The sequence below is a fragment of the Cryptomeria japonica genome, chromosome 9 (assembly GCF_030272615.1).
Source record: "Cryptomeria japonica chromosome 9, Sugi_1.0, whole genome shotgun sequence".
Classification (NCBI taxonomy): domain Eukaryota; kingdom Viridiplantae; phylum Streptophyta; class Pinopsida; order Cupressales; family Cupressaceae; genus Cryptomeria; species Cryptomeria japonica.
In genome coordinates this window covers 487,007,854-487,014,559 of record NC_081413.1, presented here as the reverse complement: position 1 = coordinate 487,014,559, position 6,706 = coordinate 487,007,854, and positions in this window count along the sequence as shown.

Here is a 6,706-nt window from a genome sequence, read left to right as displayed (position 1 = left end):
GGCATTCTTTGTCGACCAAGGTAGAATACTGGTTTAGATCACCTTACTGGTATGACCATCAAACATGGGTTAGTGCAGGATAATAGGGGGGCAAAAAGTGCAGTGTGAAAAAAATAACCTTCTTCACTCGCCTAAAAACGTGAAAATTCGTGTTGACTTTTGCTTGCCCTGGGTGTCAGTACACCTTGGCATGGTAAACACCTAAGCAAATCGGATATTGAATAAAATCGGACATCCGATTAAATCGGATATCTAATAATATCAAATATCCAATAATATCAGGTATCCAATTTTTATAGGTAATTTTAAATTAAAAAATAAATTATATAATATATAATATAATATAATAATATATTATATATTACATATTATATAATATAATAGATAATATATAGTATAATATTAGATTATAAAATAAAATATTATATTATATAATATATTATTATATTATATAATATAATATATTATATAATATAATAATATATTATATAATATAATAATATATTATATAATATAATAATATATTATATAATTTATAATATAATATAATATTATATATTATATAATATGTATTATATAATATATTATTATATTATATTATATATTATACAATATATCATTATATTATATAATATATTATTATATTATATAATATAATGTTATTTTAAAATAATTTAAGTATAAAAATCAGATATCTGATTTTTTGAGACAATATAAATGGATTGTGAGAGCCCGTGAGTTATTTTTAACCCACGGGCCATGCAATTTTTTAGAATTTGATATCCGGTTGGACCTGATATCCAGTTGTTTGACCCAAATTTGCTAAAAAATATATTGAAAGGTAGGATTTTTATTGTTTTCAATCATTTTCATTCAATTTTTTGTATTTTTTTTAATGTTTATTTGTTTTTTCATTGAAAATATGGTTTTTTCATGAAAACTAAGTTTTTTTTAAATCAAATACAAAATTGTTCAAATCTGTTAGCTAAATTTAATTGTTTACATTCAATTAGGTTAAAAATGGGGGATAATAGTGAAAACATTGATCAACCACAACCGCAACAACCAAACCCTCCTACACAAAACCCTCCTTTGCCAAACCCCCCCTCAATTAAGGATTTAATTGCACAAAATTTGAACCAATTGAGGGGGATTGCAGATGTCTATCATAGGATCCCTCGCCTGAACCCAATGTTTGATCCCCTCATGTTGATCATAAAGAGTATAGAAACCATCACCGAGGAGCACAATGCCACTCTTTTGTGGTGAGATTCTATGAGGGAACAATATGAGGATGGCTTGTCCTATAAGGAGATCAAGGATCTCAAGATATTCAAAGCCTCTATCACCGCATTGTTTGTGAATCCTCGCACTGGTCAACACGTAGACTCCCAAAAAACAAAACTTTCTATTAAATGGTGCACAAATGATAGTATTGTGAAATAATTTTGGGATCATTAGTGGATGGTTTTTGACAAACCACCCAACAACAATATTGAGTCCCCTTCTACTTCATCAAAAAATTGTATGTTGAGTTTGTTTTAGGAAAACATGTGAACTACTTTGACATCCAACCTTGCCAGGGTGTGGGTTTAAGTATGCCCCAAAATAGACCTAGGACAGTCAGAGTAGTCCAGGGCCCATATGTCCCCCCTCCTTCTATTGATCCCCCACCTCCAGTGCAGCATGCATATGTCATTTGTGAGGTGGCATCACAGAGCATATCGACTATTCACTCTTTGAGTAGCCTTTTGGTTTCTTAGGCTGGGTCAGTATCTTAGCCAACTTTTGATGGTAGCGGTGCATCCGATGGCACTGACACGACCTCCTCGGCTCCACACATTTGCATGCCCCATAATTATGTCATGTGTGGGCACGTATGCTTGGGTCTAGTTGGACAACCTATTGATCCTCATGCACAAAATGCAGATTATGAGGTGCATGAGATGCACGATGCACCAGATGTTATGACACAGACTAGAGGTGAGGAGGCACCTTCATCATACATTGATGATGTAGTGGTAAGATTTGTATTTTCACAGTTTATTCTATATTTTAAATGGATATTTATAATCTAGATTATATTAAGTATTAATTCTTATTTACATGGTGTATTTAACAGTCAATGATCGAGGAAGAGTTGACACAGATCCAGGAGGGCACCTTGATGACCATTTCATTTGGCCTCGATAGCTTTATGATACATATATTATTGCACCTAGTCATTTGTATTTTATTGTACACACATGCTCGTCATTTATATTGGTATTAATTAGATTATTTAGTAACTTGCATGTATATCTTATTTTACTCTTGTAGGGCACAAGCAACACGAGTGCGGGGCTGTGTGATTTCGGATCTGGTAGTGCAATTGGAGACAAGGGAAAGGTAATTGAATGCAAATATGATTGAATGAATAGTTTAAATAACTTATAATGATTATACACTTCTAGACATAGATTGAAAGTTTCATATACTTGTTGTGTATATGTACAGAAAATTCTTGGCTTCACCTCCTTGTTGACTACACCCACTATACCTGAAGATGATGAAGAAGAAGAGATGCCTCAAGTACATGTGTGTTTATTTTATTTTGTCTTTAGTAGATATAATTTGTTATTATCAGTGACAATTATATGCTAACGTGTATCAATGTCATGTTTGTGAACATATGTAGGTTGTGTATGAAAATGTCGAAAACATACCTCCTCTACCAAAGACATACATCAAGAGTCCTGCAAAGACAAAGAGAAAATGTGGAGATGAGGTAAACAAGAATAGTTCAATTCTAGTTCATTTTTTATGTTAACTTTTTGAATGTGAGTTATATAATATAACTAATCTTAATCATGGTTTGTTTTTTCTTGTGCAGGATCCTTTAGAGTCGAGCAGTGTCGTGAAGGGGATCAATTTTGATGATCCATTAGCAGCTTAGGATGTTATAGATAGTTTTGGGATATTTTTGATGATCCATCAACAACTTAGGATGTTATAGATACATTCATGTATATAGTTGGTATGTATATTTTGTATATGGACATACATTCACGTATATAAACATACATTTTGTTTGAGTTGGCATTTATGCCATATTTGTGTATGGACATACACTTGTAATCATTTGACATTTTCATATATACAGAAGTTGATATTTGATCATATAAATTGTTGCTCATTTGTGCATGGTGTTATCATGGAAATCTTTAGTCTTCAATCAAATAATTAAAAATGGTTAATAATGGTTATTTAATGAACAATACAATTCATTTCATTTCATCACAAGTGTTGTTTGTATAATGAACAATACAATACAATTCATTATTACCTTATTCATTCTCCTATTCCCCCCCGCACTCGGTCGAATGCTCGGGGTCATACCCTACCGACGTCGTTCCTTGGGAACCGTAAGCGCTAAAAATTGTCAAACTTTGACAAGCCTTAACTCAGAATCCGTGGCACCTGCAAATGATCCATTTGAACCCATGGGGCCATGAGAGGGGTCCCTACAAAATCATATCTTGGTTTTTCAATTTTCCCTACGGTTTTATTAGGGAAAAAAATGTCAGTCTCATTCAATCAAATGTTGTCGCGTGGCTAATTTATCGTTCTGCTCATCGTGATAACGAACTATCGACTCTAACATGTCCATTTATGCATTACTAACCTATGTATTCTCCTATTCCCCCCCCCCCCCCCCCAACACTCAATCGAATGCTTGGGGTCATACCCTACCGACGTCCTCCCTTGAGCACCCTAAGTGCTAAAATTGGCAAACTTTGATGGGCCCTAGCTCAAAATCTGTGGCACCTGCAAATGATCCGTTTGAACCTACAGGGCCATGAGAGGGGTCCCTACAAAATCCTATCTCATTTTTTCAAGTTTCCCTATGGTTTTATCAGGGTAGCACATTTTTGGTTGGCAAAAAAATCGTTAGTCTCATTTAATCGAATGTTGTTGCGCGGCCAATTTCTTGTTCTTCTCGTCGTGATAACAAACTGTCAGCTTTGATATGTCTAGTAAGTATTATTACCCTATGCATGCTCCTATTCCCCCCCCCTCCCACTCGATCGAATGCTCAGGGTCATACCCTACCTGTGTCGTCCCTTGAGCACCCTAAGTGCTAAAAAATTGTCAAACTTTGACGGGCCCTTGCTTAGAATCCGTGGCACCTAAGAATGATCTGTTTGAACCTATGGGGCCACGAGAGGGGTCCCTACAAAATCCCATCTCTTTTTTTTCAAGTTTCCCTACGGTTTTATTAGGGCAATACTTTTTTGGTTGGCAAAAAAATCGCTAGTCTCATTCAATCGAATGTTGTCGCGTGACCAATTTCTCATTTTTCTCGTCGTGATAACTGTTTACGGTGAAAATGAATAACAACAATATTGAAAGACTAAATGAATTCAACCACAAAACTCTAGCCTAACAACAACAAAGATCCACCATAACATATGAAGATTACCTAAGACAATGCAAATCAAATGAAATCACAAAGATTATACCATCACATGTCCAATAGGGTTTGAATCTCCATTCTTCCTATCTCCATTGATCTTGCTTGATATATTTGCTCTCAGATTTTATGTGTGCACAAGAGCTCAACAAAGAATGAAAATGTGGTTGCAAGTAGGATCACATATGAAAGTTCGAATGCTAGGATGCTTGAATAGAATGTATATGTCCAGGGGTTGATAATGAAGGAAGCATCTCCTTATATAGAAGACACTACAAGAAATGGAGGGATAAGATTGAGAGGTGTAAAAGATAAATGGTCGGTTATGATTAAAGAGTAGGTAGAGGAAATAAGAAAATAATGAGAGGGTAGGTAGTGTAGGAATTAAGAGATGAATGACATGTGTCATAGGTAGAAAAGGTTAATGAATTAATTAAATAAATAAAGATTTATTTAATTAATAGAAGAATTGGGATCAATTAAATAAATAAGATATTTATTTAATTTAGGAAAAGGATAATTTAAATAAATAAAAGTATTTATTTAAATGAGAAATAAGGCTAGAAGAGGATAAATGAATTAATTAAATAAATAAAGATTTATTTAATTAATAGAAGAATTAGGTTAAAATAATTAAATAAATAAGGATATTTATTTAATTAGACATGACAATTTTAGGTGTCTACATTTTGCCCCTCTTTGAGACAATGCAGCTTGTTGCATTGTTTCAAAGAAGATAATATGAACTGATACAAAGTTGCCCCAAGATGGGAATGATATGCCCCCTTGAGAGATTGGATGAAAATGTCTGAAAAGATCACAGGCAATCTCTTGATAAGAAATAAAGGCTAGAATGGACTGGCTAGGTAGAATAGAGTGACAGAGTCACGGGGTAATGAAGACTAACACAGGAGACCCGAGTTAGGGCTAGGGCTAGGGATAGGGTAGTCTATAAGATAGATCATGAGGGGAGTAAATCCTCATTGTCATCCACACCTTCAAGAGATCAGAGTACAGAGAAAGAATAGAGCAGCAACAGTCAACAGTGATGGCAATGGTGCATAGATTCGATCGAGTTCGTCAATTTTAGAGGCCAGTAGATGCAAGAGAGCCGGTAAGTACCACAAAACCTCCTTGTAATTTGTCACAATAAATGTTGTCATTTATACATGCTAGGTAGCGCAATAAATGCATTTTTAGAATATGTCAAACAAGGTCAAAAAAATGCTAAGGCGCGTTTGTGCTGGTGCCAGACGCGTCTGGGTTGGCTAGGCGCGTCTGTGTTTGTGTCAGGCGCGTCTATGAATGAAAAGGTGTTTGTGCCAAATGCTATCGTGTCTGTGTTGTGTAGGCACATTTGAGCAATATGTAAGCGCGTTTATGTAATGAAAGCGTGCTTATGTCTTCAAAGCCAAATCGGTAGTTCTGTGATGAACATACGCTATTGATTGGATAAGCTGCTGAGAGGATACACTCAAGTAGGTCCTCTAGGGAAGACTAGAATAGCCAATAGGGCTAGGATTGACAATTCTGTGATAGAACATACGTTGCCAATTAGGAAACTACTCAAGAGGATACACTCAAGCAAAAGCCTTAGGATAAGATAGATCGAGGCACTTTGTGATGAACAGGGAGTACCAAGACATAGCACTTTGTGATGAACATGGAGTACTAATATGAGTAGCACTTTGTGATGAATAGGGAGTGCAAATATGAGCAACACTTTGTGATGAACAGGGAGTGCAAAAACACGTAGTACTTTGTGATGAACAGGGAGTACCACTAGGATAAACAATAACACTTTGTGATGAGCAGTGAATGTCACTAGGATAGAGTATCATAAGCACTAGGATAATAAGCATCATTTTGTGATGAACAGTGAATGCCACTTTAACTGACATGGTTGATTGCTTGACTGTAGGAGTACCTACCTATGCTAGAGTCATGGGAGAGATTCTCATCGACTCAAAGTTTATGACCGGAGCTCACATTTGAGGATAGAGCAGCTATTGAGGTTATGGCTTGTGACATATTTTGTATGTGCCTGAGTTTCGGGCGAACATGAGATTGCTGACTGCATTGGCTAAGAGATGACACTAAGAGACTTGTAGTTTTCATTTGTTGATGGGTGAGATGACAGTCACCTTAGAGGATGTATACAAGGTTCCGAGGATACCGATTGATGGGGAGTTGATACCCTATGATCGAGACGGAGACAAGGATGCACTGAGATGAGTGTTTCAGGATCCAAGA